General features: G+C 41.7%; 1 protein-coding gene and 1 pseudogene across 10 annotated transcripts in view; one reads left to right on the top strand and one right to left on the bottom strand.

Moving 5' to 3' along the window:
- Positions 1-26,612, bottom strand: part of ARHGEF28 (Rho guanine nucleotide exchange factor 28) — a 314,675-nt gene that overhangs the window by 185,819 nt on the left and 102,244 nt on the right. The gene's annotated exons all lie outside the window — the stretch shown is intronic.
- LOC125100184 (cytochrome c oxidase subunit NDUFA4-like) lies at positions 6,159-25,833 on the top strand (annotated as a pseudogene).

Raw genomic sequence — 26,612 nt, 5'->3', positions numbered from 1 at the left:
TTGTTAGTGGCCTGTTCAAATTACAACTTCAAGAATTCTGGTTTTCCCTTTTTTATTCACATCTGCATTCATGTTTGCCTTACGCAGGTCAAAATTTTCACTTTCTCAAGTGAACTAGTTGAGATGAACATCACAGTCCATCCCTTTCCTCTCTGAATAGTGAAGGTGTACCACCTGTTATTTTTCTATTGGCCATATAAAAAGTACTCAAATACTCCTGTAAAATGTCTGCAGGCCAGAAACATGGAAAATGGGAACAAATACTGAGTAGGAAAGCTGGACTATAACCATACTGAATACAACTCAATATAAACACACACACACACACGTTAATGAAACCAATTTACCAAGAAGCCTCCTCTTTGAGAAATTCTGCTTGTAAAACTCATCAATAATTGTCAGTCAAAGACCAAGCCTTCTGCTAAAATGCTGTGACATCTGTGGATTTCTTCTCATAGAACCAAAAAAGGTATTCAATCTTTTTGCCCCAATAAACTATTTCTTTCATCCAATTATTTTACTCTTCTTCTGATAACATTTAAGATGGAAACGGTCAGCACTAACGTGCACATTCTAAATATTTTTTCCTTAAACGAGGTCTCTAAATACCTTGAGTAACTTGGTTAATGCCTGTATTGTGCTAATCACTGAACATCCTTATGCTAATGTTCTCCCTACTGTCTTCCGTCTTACCCTCTATAGACAATATATCTACGTATAATTATATTTGGTTACTAACAATGTCATTTGCTAACCAATCATCTAGTTTCTAAAATACCTGGCACGAATAGGCAATAAATACTGTAGTTGCAAATTATGACAATGAGAACAAAGTATGCATCTTTTTATAGTGGTGTTTCTTAATTTGGGGCCACAGGAAGAATCCATAAATGGGTTTCAGAAGATCTGGGCACCTTTTAAAATTGTTAGCAAAAACTCTCTTTGTATGTGTATGTGTCTATTTTTCTGAGTAAAGGTTTATGGGTTTCATTGTATTCTTACATCTATTCCATTCAACTCTAACTTCTATAGAACCAAAATAATAATGGGAACATAATAAATGCCATTTAAGGGCAATGGTGACCTTTTTGGGATAGTAAGGCATGCGCTATTATTTTTCAAGGTATTCTGCACAGCCTTTATATGGGGTGATTTTTAGGGTAGAAGCACATTAAAGGAACACGTTAACTGAGGGGTTAAATATTGTATTGCAAGTTTACTAATACATTCCATGAAAACCATTATGCTAATATAAACAAATGCTCTAAGTGAATTATCAAATTTTATTATTTTCAACATCTGAAACTGGTCTTTACAAAAAAAATAGTAATTCTACACAGAACCTTCCCTGCAGAGCAGCATGTTAAGTGCTGTGAGATTCTTGAGAATTTTTAGAAGTGTATTTCCCCATTTTATTGGTAAGTAAATAAAAGTACAGGAACCAGTTAGTATTAATTAGCTCAAGGTCCCAGAGCCAGATGGACAATAGTGAGTGTCTTGATTTCTACCCCAACCTGCAAGTTAGGTCATCCTCTTTATATTCTTCAAGCACAATTCAAACAAAGTGCTCTGGGCTTTAAGTCTTTTATTCCAAATTACTGTGTTTAAGCATTTCTTTAAACCCACATGAGACAATGCAACACTTATTTCCACAAAGACCCTTTCAAGTAGGAATGGTTTCCATTTCAAGACAAGATAAAACAGACCACAGAAGTCCAACATTCTTGCTGGTAACAACTAGAGAATCAAGACAGAAAAATTAAAAAGTCATATTCTTAAAGGCATCAGAGAACTGGGAAAAAGAACAAATGCATTAAAATTCCAGAAAGGGGAGAACCACTCAGAGAAGTTATGGAAGTCAGAAGACAACAGAATATTATCTTTGAAGTGATGAAATAAAATAACAGAGGTCCTAAAACTCCATACCTATCAAATATATCCTTGGGCCACCCAGGTGGCTCAGTCAGTTAAGTGTCTGACTCTTGATTTCAGTTCAGGTCATGATCTCAGGGCTGTAACATAGAGCCCTGCATCAGGCTTCACACTAAAAGGGGATTCTGCTTGAGATTGTCTTTCTCCCTCTCCCTCTGCCCCTTCCTCACCCTTCTCTCTCTCTCTCTCAAAAAAAAATTCCTTAAAAAGGACACTAAAATTAAAATGTTTCAGATGAATACTGAGGGATTTCACTGCCAGCAGGCCAACACTAAAAGAAAAACTAAAGGGAATTATTCATGCAGAAATAAAATGATCTCCAACATAGACACCCAAGAGGAGATATCTAACAGTGGAGTAAATATAATTAATATCTAATATACAAAATAGGAATTATGTCATGGAGTTTAAAATACCTGTAGAACTAAAATGTCTGACAAAAATAATGTAAAAGGCAAATGTGATTCAAGTGTCTAGCAGTTGGGGAAAATATTAAACATAATAGCTTACTATGTTTATGTCAAATACATATGTTTTAAGTTGAAGGTAACAATAGAAAAATGTATAACAAGTTACAGAAGAAAAACCCTATTAGAAAATATTTTCTTAATCACAAAAACAAGAGAAACAAAAACATAAAACGTATGTCAAACAGACAGTTATAGGATATAAATCCAAATACACCGGCAGTTATCTTAAGTGTTAATGAATTGACCCACATACAATACCAACACAGTACAGAATTTTTTAATTCAAAAATGAAAGAAAAAAAAAAAAAGAAAGAAAGAAAAACGCAAAAAGCTTAAAAGTAAAAAAGTATCAGAAAAAGTATATTTTTTAAAAGATTATTTATTTATTTGTCAGAGAGAGAGAGAGACAAAGAGAGTGAGACAGCACACAACCAGGAGGAGTGGCAGTCAGAGGGAGAAGCAGGCTCCCGGCTGAGCAAGGAGCCTGATGTGGGGCTCCAATCCCAGGACTCTGGGATCATGACCTGAGCCAAAGGAAGATAGATGCTTAAATGACTGAGCCACCCAGATGTCCCTGAAAAAACAGATTTCAAAGGAAGACATATTAGTAAAGAAAGAGGAACTTTGCATCATAGTTGAAAAAGAGATTAACATCATATTAAATCTGTATGACCTAATAACATAGCTTCAAAACATTAAAAAAATTTTAAAAAGTAATAAGCCACAGAGCTAGACCAATCCATAACCACAAGTTAGACTTTAACATGCCTCTCTTAGTAGCTAATGGTAGAAGCAGACCAAAAAAGTGACAAAGGATATAAAAGATCTGAATTACATAAGTAACACAATTATTTACCAAAAGGAGCAATTACCATAAACTAAATATATATGTTAATATTAAAAAGCCACCCATTTTCATATCTCTGCTATAAACTCAGTTATACATAAACACACAAATCCAAAATTCTCCATGACTTTCACACTGGATGGGATGATTCACCACTACAGAACTGAAATAGCCTTTGTTTCTGTATCAAAGCTCAAATGAGGGGAGAAAAAAAAATCATGATAAAGGTCAGTAAATTACTCCAATTCCTCAAGAAAAACAAGTAGGCTTTAAAAGTCTCTTTAGGGGCACCTGGGTGGCTCAATGGGTTAAGCCTCTGTCTTCGACTCAGGTCATGATCTCAGGGTCCTGGGATCGAGCCCCGAATCGGGCTCTCTGCTTGGCAGGGAGCCTGCTTCCCCCTCTCTCTCTGCCTGCCTCTCTGCCTGCTTGTGATCTCTATCTGTCAAATAAATAAATAAAATCTTTTAAAAAAAGTCTCTTTAGATTACTTCCTTTTTAAAGTCACTAAAAGAAATAATAAATTAAATAAAATCACTAACATACTCACAGATGCATGAAAACATAGAACTCCTAGAAATTGAAAATATATGTGACACTTTCAGCAGATTGCTGCAGGAAATATACTTGCTTGGGGATAAGAAAATTCCAATGATAATTTGTACTCTTAAATTATCCTAGTAGTCCTTGAGGAAGAAAGGTCCTGTCCGTGGTTCCCAAATAATCAAGTACATAAATAAGGAATGAAGCAAAACGCAGTTTAACACCTGGATGCCAGTTAGGATTTGGGTCAATAATCAACTAAGCCTGATTTGTCACTGACGCAGCCACCCTAAAATGCTTACTCTGCCCTATCCTGCATGGGTGAAAACCTAGGAAATCCATTAAGAATGGGTATGGTCTGGCTCTGCTCTCCATCAGACGTACCTGGGCCATGGACTACTTCAATACAGACAAAACTGACAACACATTCAGAGGAAAAGGACAAGGATGCCAAAGGGACACAAAAACCATGTTGTCATAGGAGGAACAATTGAAGGAACTGGGACTGTTTTGCCAAAGAAGAGAAGAATCATGGCTAAATGGTCACAGTTACAAATATCTGAGGGTCTGTCCTGCAGACAGGGGCTCTGACATGTTCTGCAGGCCCCAAGGGGGAAAGCCCAGAACAATGGAGGGAAGGACAGGGCACAGAGTTCAATTCTACAATGAGAGCCTTCTAAGAATCAGGGATGTCCAAAGATGACAAAGACAGCTTTAGCTTAGTAGGAATAAGCACAACCAGAAGACACTGCTTTTGTTTTATTTGCTTTACTTACTTATGTATCATAAAAGAGAATGGGGCTAAATGCAGACCTATCAAGTCTTACAAACCTAGAATCTATGATACCTGGTATATAATCTAGATTAACAGCTTCGACACAGAAAAAAAAAATTTGGCTCCAGATAAGCGGTATTTTTTGGTGTACTTAATCTCTCCCTTATTCTTTTGTTTCAATTTCCTAGCTCCTTGGATTGAAGCTTAGTTCATTTTCATCCTCTGCATTAGTAGTTTTCAAATTGAGATCAGGGGAACTCTGGATTCTAATGGAGACTAACAGAGACAATGTTGAGAGTTCGCAAGCATTCCATTTAAATTTCATTTTGGAAAATAGGCTTCTAATTACTTTTACACCTAAAAAGACTGCATTAACTTAAATGTATTATGACCAAGTTTTAACATACTGGTGAGAACCTGAACTTCCAGGCTGAGTCACTGTCTTCAGTGAATTAATAAAGGTAATATATTTAAATTTCAAGGGCATATTTAACAATAAAGAAGTTTTATCCATTTTATATATTAAAGTTCCCCCAGATAACTTTGTTTAGGGAAAAAAGCTTTTTTCCTTTGGGGGAAAATGGTTTTCCTTTGAGGGGGGAAAATGATTTTTCTTCAAGAAAGATGTTTCAATGCCACCTACTTAGTGTCTGCAAGGCTCCTCTGACTCTAGGGTACCCTCTGCTCGTCTGTATTAGAAGCTCAAGTTCACCTCTATTTCACATCTTGAACAAGCTTTCCATCTCCAAGACTGCAATTCATCAACTCCAGATTCAGCCTGAATCTAAGTAGACAAGAATCTCATTGGGTTCTTACATAATGCTTGAGGTCTACATATGTATGTCAAACCATGCGTCGTGTGAAGGTCAGTCTGGGTCCACCGAGAGCACTGACTGTGCCAAACTAAAACCAAGACTATCAGGAATACAAGGAACCCTAAGTCTTCAAGAATTGATAACCCCTGGGCAAAGACTAACAAAATCACAGTGACATGATCATCTGTATTCTTATTTCAGAATGGGACACAGAGGTCCTGCATTCCACAAAAGTCCCTTTTAGGAGGGTACAATAGAAGGGAATAGTGCCCTTTGTCCTTCTCATCTGACCAGCATCTGTGCCAGAATACAATTTCAATTCTCCACCACCAACACACAGACACACACACACAGGCCATTCTTAAACAAGAACACTGAAGGACCTACCGAGTAATGACCAGCCCAGGATAAAAGCATCAGGAACGCTCGCTCAAAGAAGGGATTCGGAAATGTGCAAAAGACAGAGCTGTAAGAAGCCTCAGAGCGCATGTGATCAATCTGACTTCACGGATGAGGACGCTGAAGGTCCATACCACAGGTGATGTGCTCTGAGTCCGACCACACAGCAGACCCAGGGCTGGGGCCCAGGTCTTCACCCTGCAGCCAGTGCTTTTCTCATGCTCCAAGCTGCAGGCTGGACGATTTACCACCTCACCCCTGTACTCCTACCCCAGGGCCTGGGAAATGAAAGGCCTTCATGGAAACAAGTCAGGAGCAGAGGCAGGCAGTGCTGTCCAGGTTGCCCAGTACTCACTGCACAACACCCATCTCGCCCCATGCTCTTGTCTCTTCCCTTCCTCGGTTATCATCCCCTCTGTGGAACGACACTACACTCTCAGGGCCCGCTGCTCTTCTTCTCAAATGTGAACAAGCGCAGGTACAAGACGGCCAGGCCACAGCATGGTAAACACCGAACCGCAAAAACAGGGGCATGGGGCAATGACGAAAGAGGGCCCAGAAACTCCACACAGCCCCAGCTCCCAAAGAGTCTCTGGGAGGCAAGGAAGAAAGACGACGAAAGCTCAGAGAGGAGGAAAAGGATAAAACAGCAGCAGCGATGGGCTCGGGAGTGATGGCGGTGGCGAGAGGAGAAATAACTGGAAAAATGAAGCAAATGAAAACTGAATTGAAGCAGGAAAAGGGCAAGAAAGATGGGAAATAAATGACAATGAGAAGAGAAATACCCAGGAACTGCAATCTGAAATGCCTTTGTAAAAAGAAGGGAGTGGGGCAGGGAGGAGCTGAATTTTGACCCTTACAAAGACTATTTCTTCCTTTTTTTTTTTAATATTTTTTATTTATTCATTTGACAGGCAGAGATCACAAGTAGGCAGAGAGGCAGGCAGAGAGAGGGGGAAGCAGGCTCCCCGCTGAGCAGAGAGCTGGATGCGGGGCTCAATCCCAGGACCCTGGGATCATGACCTAAGCCGAAGGCAGAGGCTTAACCCACTGAGCCACCCAGGCACCCCAAGAGAGATATTTTAGATAGGAAAGTAGGAAAATGCCCCTAATGAGCTGATGTTCTGTTGGAGACCTGAATAAAATTAACAACGTGAACCATGTGAATATGAAAGAGAATCTCATGTTGAGAGACTGGCATGTGCAAAGGCCTTCAGGTGAGCACGTGAGATAGGTAACCTGGTGGATGAAGCAGAAGAGGAGAGAAAAGGGAGGCAAGGTCAAGGACAAGTGAAGCTCATCATAAGGGCACAGCTGTCACCTCTGCCACGGGAAGCCATCTCAGAGCTCCGTGTAAAAAGGTGACAAGATCTCAACTTCACTCTAAAAGGACCCCCTAACTGCTCAGTTGAGAAGAGATCTTGAGGGGGCAAAGGTGACATCAGAGAGGCCCACAACAAAAACCAGGCGAGAAACTACCAGACGTTTTCTGCCGTATCTCTGGGGCTCTCGAGAGGATTTTCTCTGCCAAGAGGAAGTGAACGCAGCAGTTTGCCGCAGAACACATCTTTATTCAGCTCCGCTTATCCTCTGCTGCAGCACCTCCAGCAACCCCGTATCATGGAGATGACCTGGGAAGCCCCAAGAGCAAAAATGGGTACTTCTCACCGTGGGAAAGTGGGCAGCCGTCGAGGCTCTTGTGCAAGAGCTGACCTGAAATCCAGGGCCCTACCTTCTGTTTCTTACAGATGCATGATAGAAGGATGGAGGTGGGTGGAGAGAAAGAGAGAGAGTTTTTGTTCATCTCTCCACTGGCCTTTATCACCACTTTACATCAAGTGACCCAAGTGTAGTCATGGCCATCTGGCTTTACAACTGAACAAGGATCGTGGTTTGAGCATGGATCACTCTCACCCCAGCTTCTACAATACAAAAACTTCTGTTTATAAGGCCAAACATGAACCTTCAATCTAGAAACAGAAACCTGCTTTTCAAACCTTATTTCATGCAGATACTTCCCTACTGACAAAACCCCCATAGAGACATTACTAAAGGAACCTCAAGAAAAAAAGTCAAAATTTGTTTTAACTCACATTGAATACAAAATTTCTCACTTCCTGACATGGAAATTCAATGTGAAGCAGTAGTATTTATCAATGTATTAAATGAGGTTGCTTAGTAACCCATAAGGATAAAAATGGCCATGAAAGGAACCCTTTGTGTTTTCATTAACAGGACTGTGGCTGGGAATGGATCAGGCATCATGCTAAGTTAATCATCTCACTAAGTCCTTACCATCACTCTTCAGGGTAGAAACCATCATCCTCGTTTTACAGATGAGGGAACTGAGGCTTTCAGAGGTCAAGTACTCTGACCAGAGTGATCTGAACGTTCAGGGGCAGACAGGGAGTCACGGCCATCTCTGCAAGGCGGGTTCTGCTTCCCTCCTAACTCCTGCTCCATCCTGCCATTGTGCTCAGTGCTCTGTTACCTGGAGGCAAGGCCTCTGCAGGGGCTGACCCACTGCACTGAGGGACCCCAGCCATGTCACCAGACCTAGTTCTAACTTAAGGGGGATCCTCAGTGACTCATCAATACACTGGGAATACTCAGAAGAAATGATCTGTGTTGAAGGAGCATGAATACTGTGACCACATTTATTTTATTCTTTCTTCTTCCTTCTTTGAACAAATCCCTGATTTGCGCCAGGCACAGATGATAGTAAGGGGACAAGTCCTGCTCCTACCCTCAGAGAGTTCACAGCCTCACAGGCAGCAAAAGCTCAGACACACACACACACACACACATTAGTACAGGGCACCCTGCACAGCTGGAAGCAAAAGGATCCAGGCCCACGGTGCAACAGCAGAAAAGCCCTCCCCTAGAGGACAAAGGGGACTTTGTCTAGGAAAGGGAATTCAAAGTAAAGCATGAAGACTGGCTATAGAATGGTTCCTTGGGAAAGGACATTTGATTGTAGGCAGGCTGTCTTACGCTTGAGGTGGTAAGCAAGACCACAGGGGAAGCTGGATGTGAAGGCAGAGGCTGGATCGGAGAGGGCATGAGGGAGAGGAAATCACTGGGGGAGGTGGTTGATTTTGAGCAAGGGTCACCTCTGTATTTATCTAAAGGGCAGAAAGGTCACACCAGAAAGGATGCTATGGAGGTGGCCTTTCTTGGGATACAGTCTCTCTCCCCATTCTCTACTGCTCAGTCACTTCTAAAGAATACCAAAAATAACCCCAGAAGTTAGGAAAATATGTATCTGGGTTAATGTGACAAGAAATGTCAGTCTGGCTCTCCACCCGCACTGATGCATTAGTGGAAGGAACATAGAGGTTGAACGTGAGGCATCTACAATCAAATTAGATCTGAGTTCCAACCTCAGCAACCTCAGTTACCTCGACTATAAAATGCTACTAAAAATCGGATGCACCTTAGCAGGTAAAACAGGTAGGAGTCAACCAAATCAGCACCTGACACTTAAGGGCTTTTTAGCTACTTGCTAATATCACCCTACTAAAAACATCATTATTAGTATTATTTATTCCTGAAAAAACATTGTTTGAATGGTTTTCATGTGCCTGGCATTCTTCTGTTTTACTGAAAACAACTCAGGAGAGATTGATGGTACCCTCGTTTCACAGATTGAGCCCAAAAGGCTAAATTCTTGGGCCTGAGTTACATAGACCCTCAATTTCTATGACTCAAGAGGAGTCATAGAAATAGAAGCAGAAAAGTAAAATAAGCACTACACACTCATGAAAAAGTTGCCACATTTTATCAAGAAAAACCTTCTCTATTTCAAAACTTCCTTTTACAGTACAGAAACAATAACTTTAAAAAAACACAAGTTTTTAAAAAGATTCGTTTATTTATTTGAGAGAGAGAGCAAGTGAGCACACGGCAGGGCGGGGCAGAGAGAGAGGGAGAGAGAGAATCCCAAAACAGGCACCATGCCCAGCACAGAGCCCAACATGGGACTCAATTTCATAACCCCGAGATCATGCCTGAGTCAGAATCCAATGGGATGTTCAACCAACTGAGCCACCGAGGCACCCCAGAAAAACAAGAAGTATTTCTCAAAATACGTTGCTTGGGGTCTGGTTTTGTTTTGTTTTTGCATTTTACTGCCCCTTATTAGCATCTTTTCAGAGCACCCCTTGCTGGGATGGGGATGCAGTCTCTAAGGGACCCAGGGAGGCAGATGGATGCAGCCTCCAGCCCATGTGTGGAGGGACAGGCTGCTGTGACAGCAGAACCCAGATGCTGGTGTTTTGGGTCTCAGCTGTGGGGGGCCCTGCGAACAGCCACACGAGAGAACCCCTGAGGATACTTTGTAGGACGCCTCTGCCTGGGGAGCCAGGGAAGTACAGACAGCATGTAGGTCACTGAACGCTCCCCTCTGATAACAGCAGTCTCCTGGCTCAGTGAGGTTTTGGTGAAACTACTAGTTAAAACAACTGGGGGCTGGCTGGACCTGGTGTCTGGGGCCATGTGCTAACCCCCCTTCTTGGGCAGGCCAGTTCTGCATGGTGCCATGGTCCCCCTGGCCTGGGAGCTCTGGGGTCACAGCTACCATTGAAAATGCCATAAAAATGTAGTCCCTCTCCAAAGATAAAAGTGCATGTGCACAAACACATAATTTGGTGAGCAATGCTGGGGTTGTGTACCAGCCCCCCCAACCCGCCACCCAGGTCCTTGATAGAAACTACTAGAAGATGGTGCTGAGGGCCCCAGGCAGCTGCTCAATGAAAGGAAGAAACCCCAGGAGCCAGGGGAGAAGGGGAAGGGGACCCCAGACACCAGAAATCCTCAACAGCCCACCTCTCCCACCTCAAATACTAACTGGCTACTCAGGAGAGAAAACTAAACCTTGGGGCCTAGACACCTCCCCTCTGAGTGAGTCCTCTGTGTGCAAGGAAAGCCACTGGAACAGCAGGTAGTCCCCAGCACCAGGCACCTGTCCGACAGCATCTTCATTCATTTTGCTGCCAGCTTCATGGCACATGGGTGTGCTGCCTTCCTGGGCCAGCCCCCAGATGTCCTGAAGACCCATATGAGTAACTCCAGGACAGTTCACTCTACCAGAATCTGGCATGGTATCTACCAGTGATAGCGCTTTTCAGGACCTGGATGCTACTATGGTCTGTTAGAGGGTTTAGAGACGCTCACTTCCTAGGATATTCATCTCTCTCAGTTGTGCATGTGATTTTTCTAGAATTAGAAGTGGTACAAGGGGCACCTGGGTGGCTCTGTCAGTTAAGTGTCTGCCTTCAGGTCAGGTCATAATCCCAGGGTCCTGAGATCGAGCCCCGAGTCAGGCTCCCTGATCAGCGGGGAGCCTGCTTACCCTTCTCCCTCTTCCTGCCACTCTGCCTACTTGTGCTCTCTCTGTGTGTCAAATAAATAAATAAAATCTTAAGGAAAAAAAAAAAAGGAAGAAGTGGTACAAGCAACAGGCAATGAGAGCACTAAGAAATGTTACCTATGTTCTGTGCTACATCACTACCCCATCTGCACCTCTGTGGAACATCGTCAGAGACACTAGAGTCTCCTTTCTCTTCTATATACAAATTCTAGTAGCAATTGCCTAGAAGCATGTTTTGCTCCTCTTTCTGAAGACCGTGAAGTCAGACTCCCAGCATTTCACACCTGGAATCAGGTAGCCTTGGATCCCCTTCCCACCTCTTTCACTGATCACTGTGTACCGTTAAACAAGTAGCCTAACTTGTCTGTGTTGCAACTCCTCTCCTCATCTGTTAAATGGGATTAACAGAAGAAAACTCCTTCTTTACCTGTCAGTGAGAGTTCAAGCAAGTAATAGGCGCTGTGCGTGACACATTAAGAACTCAGAAAGTGTGAGTCTTCTTTCTCATTTGTAAAGTACATCTACTTTGTAGGTAATAAGGTCCAGTGTTTATGAATGATTTCTTCCCAAAGTCCTCAGCTATCTGTCAGAACCCAGGTTCTGGGGGACCGAGACATTATCTCACAGGCAGAAAGGACTCAGAAAGTTAACTCAAATTTAAAAGGTCAAATGAAAAGCAAAGAATATTTTTGCAAACCGGAAGAATCACTTTTCATTGTGTGTTTCCGCTATGATCTTTAATATACCACTTTTTTCATGTCCAAGGTGAGATATAGATTCCTACTTCATTCATCAAGCATTTATCAAGCCCTCGTTGAGTACATTCCACACACTGTATGAGGAATAAGGGATGGAGCAGCAAACTGAGCAAATCCCTGCTCTCAAGGTTTTGAGTCCTCTGGGAAGACATAATTTTAAAAAAATATATCAAACAATGATGTTATACCGAGAATTTAAAATAGAATAATGCCAAGTGTCCAAGGAGTTACTTCAGATTGGGCAAAGAAACCTTGGAAAGGCAGGACAAGAAGCTGAGAGCTGAATTTCGAGATCTGCACGTTTTTTTGTGGTTTTTGTTTTGTTTTGTTTTTTAAAAATTTTTTAAAGATTTTTATTTACTTATTTGACAGACAGGGATCACAAATAGGCAGAGAGGCAGGCAGAGAGAGAGACAGGAAGCAGGCTCCACGGCGAGCAGAGAGCCCTATGGAGGGCTCTATCCTAGGACCCCGGGATCACGACCCAAGCAGAAGGCAGAGGCTTTAACCCACTGAGCCACCCAGGTGCCCCTCATTTTGTTTTTTAAATAAAGGAAGAAAAAGCAATGGGAATGGAGTGAATGAGAAGGACACCAAAAAAGGCTAGGTCAGCAAAGAAGGCAAATCTGTTGGCAAAAAACACTGAGGGCGGGCACCTGGGTGGCTCAGTCATTAAAGCATCTGCCTTTGGCTCATGTCATGATGCCAGGATCCTGGGATCGAGCCCCACATCGGGCTTTCTGCTCAACAGGGAGCCTGCTCCTTCCTCTCTCACTCCCCCTGTTTGGGTTCCCCCTCTCTGTCTCTGTCAAATAAATAAACTCTTAAAAACGGTGGGGAGGGGCCTTTGTCCCCCAAACACAGGAATGAAATGAAGGGAGCTGCTCCACTGCCCTCAGTTCAGTGACAGGGTAGGTCGGAAAGTCACCTGGTTACCAAAACAGAGACCTGAAAGCTGGCTGGAGTAACCGAGTAAACACTCATTTCTTGCTCACATAAGAGCCCCACGCAGATGTTGCTACTTAATAGTCTTCCAAGGACCCAGATTCCTGCCACCGTGTGGCTCCACCACCTGCAACACTTGGGTCCCAAGTTAGCCTTTCTGTTCCAGCCAGGAGAAAAGATGATGGACAAGCACACCTGTCCAGGCCTGAGCAGGCACTGGTCTCTGCAGCTCCCACTCCACTGTACAGCTGTGTGCCCCAGACAAGGAAGGGACATGTGGTTCTTGGCTCAGTCTCTGCCACAGGCTTTGGCACAAGATTCCCAGAGCATGTAAGAGCGAACAGTGTCCCTTCCCAAGATCAGGTTAATCAAACCACAGAATGCTGTGCTTCAAAAATAGAAAAACAAAAAACTTAACACAAGCAAGAATTGGTGAACTGAGTTGAAAATGATGATCAAGCCACATCATTACACACCTTTGGCCAACCGTCCTCCATCACAACTGTTCCTAACACTAGATAAATGATGGAAAGAGCAGTGACAGCAAACATGATTTACAGAACACACTTAACCCAGAGTTGCTTTGGCAGTCACTCGTGGATCTCATCAGGATTCCCAACAGGATCCCTCTCCTCAGCTAGAACATTCAGTACCACAGGATCCCTTCTAGGTGTGCACTAATTCTCTGTAGCTAAGAGTATTCTTTAGCATTCAGAATGAAAGGAGAAAGTAGTAACCTTTCACCTTGTCCTAACTCTATGTGATAGCACCAAAGAGGGCTTTGTTCTATTATTTTCCACACTGTTCTATTACCAACATGTTATCACTGAAAACCATTTTCTAAAGTTTTCAATAATAGACATAACTATCACACCTGAGTTTAAAGAAAAATTGAATTTTCAACTTGTAGAGCTAAGGAGTTGATTCAAGAGCTGTGGAGGCACCAAAAGGGAAGCCACTAATTGTGACCCATGATTCCGTGAGCCACTAGCCCAACCATTTCCTTACTACATTTTGATAAAACAAATAATTAAGAATGAGATGTCTTGCCAAAAGACATTTGTTGTACCGGCTTACCAACGGAGACATAGATGTCCTTGTCAAATGCACAAATGGCAGGAGCAAAGTTGGATCGGTTATTACAAATCAAGACTTGAAACAGGGCGCCTGGGTGGCTCAGTGGGTTAAGCCGCTGCCTTCGGCTCAGGTCATGATCTCAGGGTCCTGGGATCGAGTCCCACATCGGGCTCTCTGCTCAGCAGGGAGCCTGCTTCCTCCTCTCTCTCTCTCTCTGCCTGCCTCTCTGTCTACTTGTGATCTCTCTCTGTCAAATAAATAAATAAAATCTTTAAAAAAAAAAAAAAGACTTGAAACAAACAGGGCCAACACTAACAAGATGGATTTCCCAACTATGAATGAAAGTACTGTACTTTAAGAAAGTTTAGCAGCACAACAGAGGATGGAAGAACACCAGATGAACACCACTGATGTGGAAAGGATCTCGAGATTTCATAAGGCAGTGACCCTAGGGCAGTCGACAGGTGACACAGCTGCCTGTAACAAGCCAAGACTACCTGAGTTTGCAGGACAGTGTCCAGAAGAGGAAGAAAATCATTCCATTGTCCGCTTGAAGTCAAGCCTCGCCGGGGGTTTCCTGTTTAATTAGAGCCTCCCAGGTGAGAACAACTCTCAAACCCACATCCAGTCAAGAAAGGCTGTTGAAATTGGGAGTTTACTCTGGCAAAGAGAACACTCAGTGGACAGACACAAAAGCTGTTCTCAAACTTCTGAAGAAGTATGTACAGGAAAGAGCAGCGTTTCTTCACAAAGTTTCAGGGGCAAAGCTAAAACCAATAGAGAGAATTATTGGAGACAGATTTTTAGACAATTAGAAATTTGTAATAATAAAGTTGTAATAATTACAACTGTCTAAATACAGACTCTCTTCATGATGGGGTGAAGAGTTCTCTCCACCGTGATAATAAAAGCAGATGACATCTGTTCCTGTTGTCAGAGAGAATTTCTACACATAAGATTCTATGACAAAATTGGTTCCAACTTGCATTGAATACGTGGGGCATTTTCTTTAAATTAACATATATTGTACTGTTTGTTTTATGGGTACAGGTCTGTGAATCATCAGGCTTACACATTTCACAGCACTCACCATAGCACATACCCTCCCCAGTGTCCATAACCCAACCACCCTCTCCCAACCCCCCTTCCCCTGGCAATCCTCACTTTGTTTCATGAGATTAACAGTCTCCGCTTTTGCTGATATTCAGAGCACCACAAAAGCACAAAGTGGACATGGTCACAAAAGATCATTTCATGCACGCTCCCCACCCCCGAGTTCTCAGCATAGAGATAGTCAAACTGACCCACAAAAAGCACTTTAAATTTTGCTTTATGTTTCCAAGAAGAGATTTCCCTATTTTCTTAGTATCCCCAGTCTTAGCTTTTCAGGAAGTTCTTCCTCGTGTCTCATCTGAATTCTTCCTGCTCTAATTATATCAATTAACATGGATAACTAAATGAGCTCGGTCATGATGACAGAATAATGTTTGACATAGAACATATAAAGAAACATTTGCAAAGACTAAATGTGAAGCAATGAATGTTAAAATGTTTCCAATCTCTAAATGTCAAATGTCATTCAGAACAGTTCTAAAACCCATGACAAGACTGGTTTACACACACTTTCATTTTTGAGTGCAAACACAGACCTCCTTGTGTAAGAGCTCTGCTATTCTTTTCAGACCCCACTTTCTATCTCTATGCAGGAAGAATGGACTGAACCTTAATGTGTTTAGATTAAAATCACTCAAAACGGAGGGGAAACAACACTTGAGCAGCAGGAACACAGGACAGCTTTAAAAGGTTAGTGATAACATTGAGTACTCAAAAATGCCTGGTTTGTTTAAAAGATACCAAAATACAAATTCAGGAAAACCTGTCATACTCTCATTTCTTTAGGAAATAGATAAAGCCACCAAATACAAAAGCTGCCTTGAAACAACTCTCAGCACAGAATTCTCGCTTGCCTTATTCCTAGCAGCTTGCACTGTGCTTAGTAAATTTATCACATACTGTGTTGACGTACTCCAGGAACAAACCAATTTGCCTACTAGTCAACTCCTTACTTCCCAATTAACTGGAAGCATGTACTCACTTTTTTCCTCCAAGGCTTCCCTAACAAAAATAAAAGTAAAGCTAAGCTGTCAAACAGCTCTCTGAGAAGAAATTGTTTTTGTTACTACCATAGCATACCATAGGTTCTAAGAGACAATGTCCAGAATTAAGACAAGGAACTACTATCTATTTAACTGGAATTTTGTCCACGAGCTTGTTAGCCATATGAAGAGATGGGAAGCTCAGAGCTCAGAAGCTTCAAAGGACTTCCTTTTCATCCTCGAGACCGAATCACGCACTCCTCTCCTCTGACAGTGAGTTTTCCAATCTCTGGAGAGGTACACACACACACACACACACACACACACACACACACACACTCTTTCTCCCCTGGTTTCAACCAGGAAGGATTTGGTCTTTGCAATCAAACATGGTCATGGCCCAGTATGGGGAATAACTCACATTGCCCAAGTCTGTCACTTTGATTACTAGATTAACAACAAGACTCTGGGATGCTTTTTATTTTTAATGATTTTTTTAAATTAAGAAATATACATCTTAAAGTTGAGGCCTGGCAGCAAAAAGGGTTGCCAGACACCCAAAATAGAAGCCAAGTCTTTAAACTCTTCTCAAATCCTTTTCACACTCTTCTTCATTATCTAACCAAATGTTGTTAGCTGCTCTTAAGAGAACAGAACAGGCCCAGGGGTCTGTGAGCCAGGCCTGCGAATGAATGCACTTCTCCCCACCAAGAACATCCCTAAGTTTTCCAAAATATCCGCAAAAAAAAAGCAAACTCATGGAATATCTCAGTACAGAGACCTTACTTCAATCAGTATGGAGATGACATTTTTTTAAAGATTTTATTGATTCTGAGAGAGAGAAAGCAAGCACACAGAAGGAGGGCAGAGGGAGAGAGAGAATCCCACCCAGGCTCCACGCTGAGTGTAGAGCCCAAGCCAGGGCTCCATCGCATGACCCTAAGATGACGACAGAAGCCTTAATTGACTGAACCACCCAGATGCCCTGGGGGTAGCATTTTTTTAAAAAGACAATAAAAATCTGTAGTTATTAGCTGGTTATTCAACCTATGATAGTCTCTAACTTTAATTTCACTTAAATAGAGTGCAAATTCAGAGGCGCCTGGGTGCCTCAGTCTTTAAGCGTCTGCCTTTGACTCAGGTCATGATCCCAGAGTCCTGGGATGGAGCCCTGCATCAGACTCCCTGTTCTGTGGGAAGCCTGCTTCTTCCTCTCCCACTCCCTCTGCTTGTATTCCTGCTCTCGTTCTCTCTCTCTCTGTTAAGTAAATAAATAAAATCTTAAAAAAAAAAAAGAAAGAAAGATAGTGCAAATTCCTTTATGAAAGTGAACAATATTCTTACAGTCACCATTTCAATCATTGCTAACAGTTGTCGAATTCACCCAAGAGAAAAAATTAAATGTGGTGGACCAAAATTCTATTCACACCATAAGCCTTAAACTTAAAGGTCATATCCACAGAGAGGTGATTGGTCATACTCAGTGTTCCTAAAAAGAATTCATGTAAAACAGGGCTGTGAGAATAGGATGAGCTATGTGCAAAGAGCTATACCTGAGGGATTCTACGTTCTTCTGTGCCAAAACCTCTCTTGTACTGGTGTGCCAGGATTTCTGATACTCCTATCATCAAGTTTACTCCTTGGGTATTTGTGAAATCATTCAAAATTATGATAATATTTAATGATACAGAAAAACATTTGTGAAATGGTCACAAAATAGGTAAATAAACTTTTTGCTCAAGTAATGTATATACCCAGAATAAAATGAATGATACAGGAAATCAGGGTGGTGTTGTTATTACTGTTGCTGTTGTTTTAACCTTCTTGGTACACTTCTATATTCTTCAAGATTTCTACAGTGACCCTACAACATCCTATTTATGATTAAGAGAAAAATCATAAAACTTCAAGTAAATGTAACAATCACCCTTTGATAAACTTGTCATACAGCTATCCCACTCCTAGTTATTTATGTAGATATTGTTGTGAACTTACAGTCACCCAAAAACTGTACGAATGGTTATACAGCTGTACTCTTAATCACCGAAAAGTGGCAATACCTCAAATATCCATTGGTCAGAGAATAAATGGCCTGTAGCATCTCCACACGGCAGAATGCTGTTCACAATATAAGGCAATGAACAATTGAGACACTCAACAAATGGATGACTCTCCCATGCATTGTGCCGAACGCCAACAGCCAGGCTCCAAGGGCTAGATGATTTAGGATTCCATCTACAGGACAGGCTGCGACAGGTAAAAATAGAGGGAGGAGGGCAGATCAACGCTGCCAGAGCCTGCGATCAGGAGAGATATGGGCTACAACCCAGGGGCAGCACAGAGAATTTGGGGGGTGATAAAAATGTTCTATAACTGGATTGTGGCACTAGTCATAGGACTGAATGCATTTGTCAAAACTAAGAACTATATATTAAGAAGGATGGGTTTTACCATAAAAACATTAATCCTTAACAAACTTGCAAAAAAAAAAAAAAAAAAAACCCCATTTGGAACTGAAAGGTGTCCCGATTGTATTATGTTCTGGGTGATTCTTCTTCCAAAACGCACCTATGTTTCTTCAAAAATTTTTAATTATTAATTTTAATTATTTTATTAGGTATTTTAATAATTATCACTTCATAGGCATGGAATTCTGAAAGGAGTGGGACACAGAAATGAGAATTTTTCATAGGAGTGAGGAGATTAAATACTGTTCAAGACACTCAGGCCTGTCTATAATATCCCTGGGGACCCTGGCAAGGGCATCTCTGTGGTCCACTCACAAGAGACTACACAAGGGATTCCAGAGTGGAAGAGAAGGTGCTTAAAAGCAAGAGAGGACAGCAGGCACAATTTTCTAGAACGATACTTTCAGGAGGAAACCAAATGCACACTGGGAAATCCACTCCAGAGAGCCAAGATGTGGTTGTGACCCAGCACCTGTAACCCTTATGCCCATGCCAGCACCACTTCTAGACAGATTAAGGCATGACTGAGAAGTCACCGAGCCAGTTTGGTTTGCTCAATTTAGGGCTTAAAATGCCCTCCGCACCTCTGGATATTACAAAAGTGCTTCTGAGAGGGGTCTGAAGAGATTTAGAATGGCTTATCCTCCTAAACGGATTTGGGAACAAGGAACTTTCTCTAGAGCTTAGTGAGGGAGCTGGTTTTCTGTTTTGTTTGGTCTTTCCCCCACCACACACACCTTTAGAAGAGCATACAAATAAGCCTTAACTGATGCTTATCATGAGCTTAAAAGAATTTAATTAGAACAGAGATACGAAAACCAGTTTTTATAGAGACTTCTTTTTCTTAAGAAATAATTCTTACTCTCAATATGAGAGAGTGATGCCTATTCTTTTGGCCTATTCTTTTTATCTGTAGAGAAGATAAGGGAGTAAAGTGGCCTAGGACAGGTACAGAAATTATTACAGGACAACAATTACATTAATCTCTTCTCTGAACACTTCTAAAATAAAAGCAAAACCTTCTTAAATTAAACTATGGAGTAAAATATATCGGGCGCCTAGGTGGCTCAGTAGGTTGAGCATCTGCCTTTGGCTTGGGTCATGATCCTGGGTTCCTGGGAGCCAGCCCCACATAATGCTCCCTGCCTGGTGTGTGTGTGACCCAGTTGGGGGGGGCGTTCAGCTTGCCCCTCCCCCCTGCTCATGTGATGTTCCTCTCTCTCAAATAAATTAATTAATAAATCTTTTTTTAAAAAAGGAAAAAAAGAAATCTATCTTCTAATATATGAAAAACAGAGACTAGCAAACTAATGTTGTTGAAAGAGAATGTTTTGGCTAATTAGAAGATTAAATTAATTTTAAATCCTTAAAAGGGCTGTCTCCATTAAACAAGGGAGATCATCCTAATCTGTTCATTAAACTGGACCACCAAAGAACAGCTACTTTAGAATTCAGTTAGCCCCGTTATATATAAACATATATATATGTACACACATACACACATTAACCATCGTGTTCATGGTCTCTGAACAGGGATGGACCATAAAATACCTGTCTGTTGCTTGTCAGGGCTTTTCTGGGAATTGAACTTGTCAGGACTAGCACTGTCAGGTTTAACTTAGTAACCAAATGTCCAATAATAAATGAGAGCAAGAAAATTCACATCCATTATTTTCATGTCTTACTCAAAGTGGGTCTTCCTAAAAAAAATAAAGCATTGTACGTTCTGAAAAATATAAGGTGAGGTGAGAGACAAAATGGTAACATGGAACCTTGCCTGGGCTGCAGGTCAAGAGAGCTGGGGCCCTGTGTTTTATTCATCCCTTCCCCACACTTATGGAGTCATTCCAGTCTGACGGTCTCAGGGAATCCATTTAATAGCTGTGCAACTTTGGACACACCATTTATAATCTCTCTGAGCCTTTGAGAGTAAAAAAACCATACTTAGCACACTGGGCAAGTCATGGGAATTAGATAAAAGGTTTACAAAACACTGAGCACAGTGTCTGGTATGGAGTGGATGTTCAAGAATATTAATTATCTCTCACCCTCTCTCCTTTCTGAAAAGCTTTTGTTATACATTCACAATGAATCTTTCTGCTTAGTCTAAGGAACAGTCCAGCAAAGAAGCAAGCTTTTCTGTCTCTGAGTCCACATATGCCGGACAGATCTGTAGGCTACTGCTTAATTATTTCTCAACTAGCAGTGACTAGCTGCAAGAGTCCACAGCTGACGGGCTTTCAGATGGGACCATTAAACACTGACTATGTGTCTAGGTCTGCAGAAAATTTTCGAGGTTAGGGTGGGGCCAGCAGGGGACACATGATGGAATTGTTCCTAAGCCTTTTACACCAAGGACATCTCAGACAAGGCGTATATACGAACAGATGGGACCAAGATTCCTCAACAATTCCAAGCAAAAGGTGTAGGATTAACTGCTAGCTCCCTGGTTTAAAAACAAAAACAAGACACCACTAATAAATGTAAATAATTAAAGCCTTTAAAATGGGCATTTCAGGGGCACCTGGGTGGCTCAGTGGGTTAAAGCCTCTGCCTTCTGCTCAGGTCATGATCCCGGGGTCCTGGGATGGAGCCCCACATTGGGCTCTCTGCTCAGCAGGGAACCTGCTTCCCCTCCTCTTTCTCTGCCTGCCTCTCTGCCTACTTGTGATCTCTGTCAAATAAATTAATAAAATCTTTAGAAAAAATAAAAATAATAATGTGCATTTCAAAAATAAAAGCCAAGTGAAAACTAGCCAGATAAGCCAAATTCAGGCTCATTTTACACAAAGGCCCCCACAGCACTCACGAAGAGGTAGCTTCTGGAGGGAAATAAACCTAAAGTCATTGACCAACAGGCCAAACCCACCGGCACTTTGAACACTTTAGATTTGTCCCTCTCTGTACAAGACAGGCTGGCGTAAGCAGTGACTCTGTAGGTCGATACAAGTGGAGGGTTGGAGAGGGAAGGCTTTGGCCAATGGGTATCCACAAAGCCCTGAAGTTCGTATTATCTAGACTCTTCACAGACACTGAGGCAAGGGACTGCATCTCATTCACACTCTAGAGCCCCCATGTTCCCTTGTACACTGTGAGGAACAGCCCCTGTGTTCCTTGCCCTTTTCCAGCCCAAGAGAGAAAGAAAAATCAAAGAAGTCCAGACTCAGCAGTTTCCTACTCTTCGGGTTCTCAAAACAAAGACCTTAGTGAGAAATTAAGTAAAGAAATATTCTAATGTCTCTTTTAAAGCAAATGATTACTATGAGCTCAAGCCTCCTATTTTGGGGGAATTGGACAGCTACCACATTTTGTATAAAGCTGCTATTTTCAAAGGCATGGCTCTTTCAAATTCCCCCAAATGTTCTTCAAATCCTAAGACAGTCAGCAAAGTGACAAAGTATGTTTGCTTAATTCTGGCATAGGTGGCACTTTCATTTTCTCTAGTGTCCACTTTGAGATAAGTATGTGCCATTTGTAAGAAGTTGGTCAGAAGTAAGAACAAAGAATGGGGTTGGCAGATTTGGACCCAGAACCTTGGTCCAACCTGTGACCCTAATGCACTTCCAGGTCTCAGAGGAGGACAGCACTCTTCGAAGTCCACCTATGCATTCACTCCCAGCTCCTCAGGTTTTACCATCCCACCCATCATTTGCCCTCTTCCTCTTGCATTTCAACTGGCACCTTAAAGAGATTATCAACATGTTCAACTCCAATGCCATTTCAGAGTCAACTTCTTCCTTCATCTTGTATCCCCTCACTCCTTCCTGTGATCATCAAGGTCTGCCATCCCCATCACCCTTTCTTAGTCACTACAATCCCGTCAACATCCTACCACACCTCCAACTCCTAGATAAAAGCCCCGCCCCCGACATCTTAACAGCCAAATGCCATGTTATGTGACCTCTCTGCTAACTCTTATGATCCCTTACTTCTTGAAGTTCTCCCATCCCCCCTTTTCCAATGCATCACTTGCTCTATCCTATTTGAACCACCCTAGTTTTGCAAGCTCTCATCATTGATTAAATCCATCGAAAAGAAAGATGTGCTGCCTCTAAGAACCACCTGTCATGTCTACTCATGTGGTCATTTACTCATACCTGTAAAATATCACCATTATTAAAGGATCTCCATAATCAAAAGGGACAAAAAAATATTTGCATCATTTTCAATATCCCTTAATATTTAAGGCAAATGCCAGATTCAAAATAACTTAATGCACATTAACTCATTTGTCTTTTACAACAACACAGTCTTAGTTGAACCCATCTGCCCCTGAGGCATATGGTCCAACAGACAGGATTAATATGAGCACCTACATCTGTCCATTCTTCTACCGGTGCCTCGTCCCTACTGCCTGGTAGTCTGTGGCTTTCCTTCAATGACACCTGGCAATGAGTCACATCTAGTACTAAGGAATATAATCCCCAGTTAATATATTGTTCCTACATAAGAATATAATTTCCATTGTTACTGAGGTTTTCATTATAAACATACAACACAGGACTTTCTTTCTAGGAACATGTACCCACTATGGATGTGATACTTGTGTTTTCCAACTTACAAAGGAAGTTACTTGTGACTGATACCTAGTATAACAAGGGTAACACCTTGAAAAGTAGGGATTCCTCCCCCACCTTCAATACACACATAGACACACACACACACACACACACACACACACACTTAATTTAAGCCTATCACATTTCTCATGTCAGCCTGAAGCCTTGGAGCTCTGGAACGTTATACTGAGGAGAGAGGACATTTAGCACTATTGCAGCAAAAAAAACGAAAGAGAACTATTTGCTTCTGACTTTGAAAACATGATTTTACATTAGGGCAATGGGCTGGAAAAGTCAGCTTTATCAAGAATAAAACTTGAAAAATTCAGATTGTGTTGTCTTCTATGAAAGACAAAGCTGCTTCTTATTAAGGCTAGGGGTGGCTCTTGCTACCCTAGAACAAAAAGAACCAATGAGAGCAGAAAGCCTAAAATTCACCTGCTCTGGGAGCAGGGGATTATAAGGCAAGGTGGGAGGTGAAATATTTGAGCCCTCATCTCTCTTCTGATTTTTGGTCCTAGCACAGGAAAAGGGTGTCAGATAAATTACAGGACACCCCAAGATTGTAAATCACATTTGACCTACAGTATAGCCAGTTTGAGTTCTGGTATGGTGTGGATGGGACCAGAAGTTCCTGTGCACTCCTAAGGAGGATGTAAACAGAAATGAGCTGAGAGGCAACAGGCCTGGCTAGAAAAAAGATAATCCACAGCAGAGATTACCAGGGTGATGTCATAGGCCATACACTGGATGGAGGAGGTGACAGATCCGGAATGGTCCAGAATAGTGTCAACAAGAGCTGCAAAGTGGGGTCTAGGTCAGTGGAGGATCACAAGGGAGGCTTGATATAGCTCGGAGAGACCAAACCACAACCTACATGGGTTTACATACCAGCCAGACACCCAAAGATGGAAAAGTTCATTGAGAACTGTCATGAAGGCAGGGGACGCCCAACCCCCACTCCCTTCCCCATACATGCAGAAAGCATCCCAGATAGGAACAGAGAAAGCCACATATCTGAGTAATTGAGAATTTTATCTAAATAAGGGGGTGTACAAACCTAAAGGAACTATTCATATCATTGCATCAGACCATATATACTGGAGGAGACCCATTTTGTGTTCTCCTACTGCCCAGGGGACAGGGAGGCAAGAGAACACAACTTCCTTAGAATTTAAGTGAATAAACTCTATTTCTTCTGCTTGAGGAGAGCTAAACTCTTCCTAACTAGCATAAAGAAAAATTCCATTTTAATTAACACTATTTCCGATATAAGAGCATCATTTCCACAACCCATAACAATAGTTCTTTGCTGCTCTAATTAATACGACAGGAAACTTACGAGTAGCATTCTTTCACATGCTGACACATGATGATTATAGTTTACCCTTCCTCTACCATATCTCACGCCCAGAAAGCTAAAAGCGCTCTACTTTTTTAATTTCCAGTACTCAGGTAACACCTGACCTTCAGTTGGCACTCAAATCTGTACTTTCGTTACCGAAAGTAGCAATGAATAAATATTCAGTGATGACTAAAAACATGACCATGACCACTTTCTACTTTTCAGTGTTGTGGTTATATTGTACATGACCTAAATTACTGTCATCATTTCAGTTTTCTCAAATACCAGGTTGATATTCTAATAAAGAGATTTCCCAGAAGGGGAAAGGCAGAAACCCAGAAAGGCAGCTACAGGAAAGAGAGTAGGGAGATTAACCACAATGTGAAAAGGACAAGATTAAAGACAACAGGGAAATAAGGAAGTCTGACAATCCAAACGACATAAGCAGCTTAACAGGGCAGATTGACAGAAAATCTGTCACATGACCAAGAAAGGAGAAAAGGAGGGGCAAAACACCTAAGGCTGAAAAGATGCTCAACACCACTAATAATCAGGGAAATGCAAATCAAAACTACAATGAGATATCCCCTCACACCTGTCAAAAAGACTATAATCAAAAAACACAAGGAAGAGCAAGTGTGGGCAGGGATGCAGGGAAAAAAAAGAACCCTCATGCACTGCTTGTGGGAAAGCAAACTGGGACAGCCACAGTGGAGGGCAGCATGCAGCTTCTTCAAAAAATTAAAAAGAATTACCATACGATCCAATAATCACACTACAGGGTATCAACGCAAAGAATACAAAAACACTAACTCAAAAAGATATATACACCCCTAGGTTTATTGCCGCATTATTTACAATAGCCAAAATATGGAAGCAACCCAAGTGTCCATCCATAGATGAATGGATAACAAAGATGTGGTGTATATGTACAAGAGAACTTTACTCGACCATAAAAGGGAATGAAATGGATTCCTAGTATAGGGACTACTTAGTGGTGGGCCTTGCAAATTCGATCTTTTCTCCTTCTGGATCTGAGGCCTCTACCACAACCACGTTAAGCCAATCTTGGGTCAGGCCACAAAGCACCCAAGCTTGATCCTGTTCTACATACTCATTGGACCATATTCATTGGAGGTCCTGGAGCTGCACTGTATGTCTTGTGCCTGGCTTTGTCCAATCCAGATGTTAGCTGGGGTAAAGAGAATAACCCAGAACCCTGGAACAAACTAGGTCCCAACGATCAATACAAGTTCTATTCAGTGAATGGGGATTACAGCAAACTGAAGAAAGAAGGTCCAGACTCCAGAAATGAAATGTTTCACTCCAAAGCTGCTTAGAATGAAGGTGTCAAGAAGACATCCACACAGTATTCCACTTATCGAGTGAAATGCACAAAATCATGGTGGTATATTGTGTTGGGGCTTGCACTGATGAATAACAATCTGAAACTTGAAAAAAAAATGAAATCTTGTCATTTGCAACAATATGAGTGGATCTGGAGAGTATAATGCTAAGTGAATTGAGTCAGAGGAAAACAAATACCATATGATCTTACTCATATGTGAAATTTAAGAAGCAAAACAAATGAACACAGAAAAAAGACAAAAAGCAGACTCTTGAGTATAGAGAACAAACTGGTGGTTACCAACAGGGAAGTGGGTGGGGGAATGGGTGAAATAGGTGATGGGGATTAAGGAGGGCACTTGTCATGCTGAGCACTGAGTAATATAGAGAACCATGAAATCACTATATTGTACACCTGAAACTAATGTAACACTGTGCGTTAATTATGACAGGATTAAATAAAGCAAGTAGGGCTTCTCATCCTAAAAGAAAACAAAAAAGAAATACAAAAACACCTTCAGCTGGGGTCTAGGATGGGGACAAACCAAGTACATCAAATAATTTGTCACAGTAATATGCATATCAGCCTGCATTTCCAAAATTGACCAGAACTACAAACTATGAAAACATGCAGTCCGATAATGTTCATTTACCTCTCCTTGGGTCAATTTTTCGTGGATTTATTGGTTGTTGTTTTTTTTTTTTCTTGCACTTCATTCTGCAACCACTGTCTCAATAAATGCTCTAGATTCACTGGCTGTTCGAATAAAGAATATATTTGAAGGATACAAACAGGTTACTCATAACAGCAGCAGTGTGCTTTTTATAGTGGGAAATATTTAGAAATTCTGAGCACAGGAAGTAT

This window comes from Lutra lutra, chromosome 5 (genome assembly GCF_902655055.1).
Source record: "Lutra lutra chromosome 5, mLutLut1.2, whole genome shotgun sequence".
NCBI classification, from domain to species: Eukaryota; Metazoa; Chordata; class Mammalia; order Carnivora; family Mustelidae; genus Lutra; species Lutra lutra.
The sequence above is the reverse complement of the archived record's forward strand: the minus strand, read 5'-3'. Positions and strand labels throughout refer to the sequence as shown.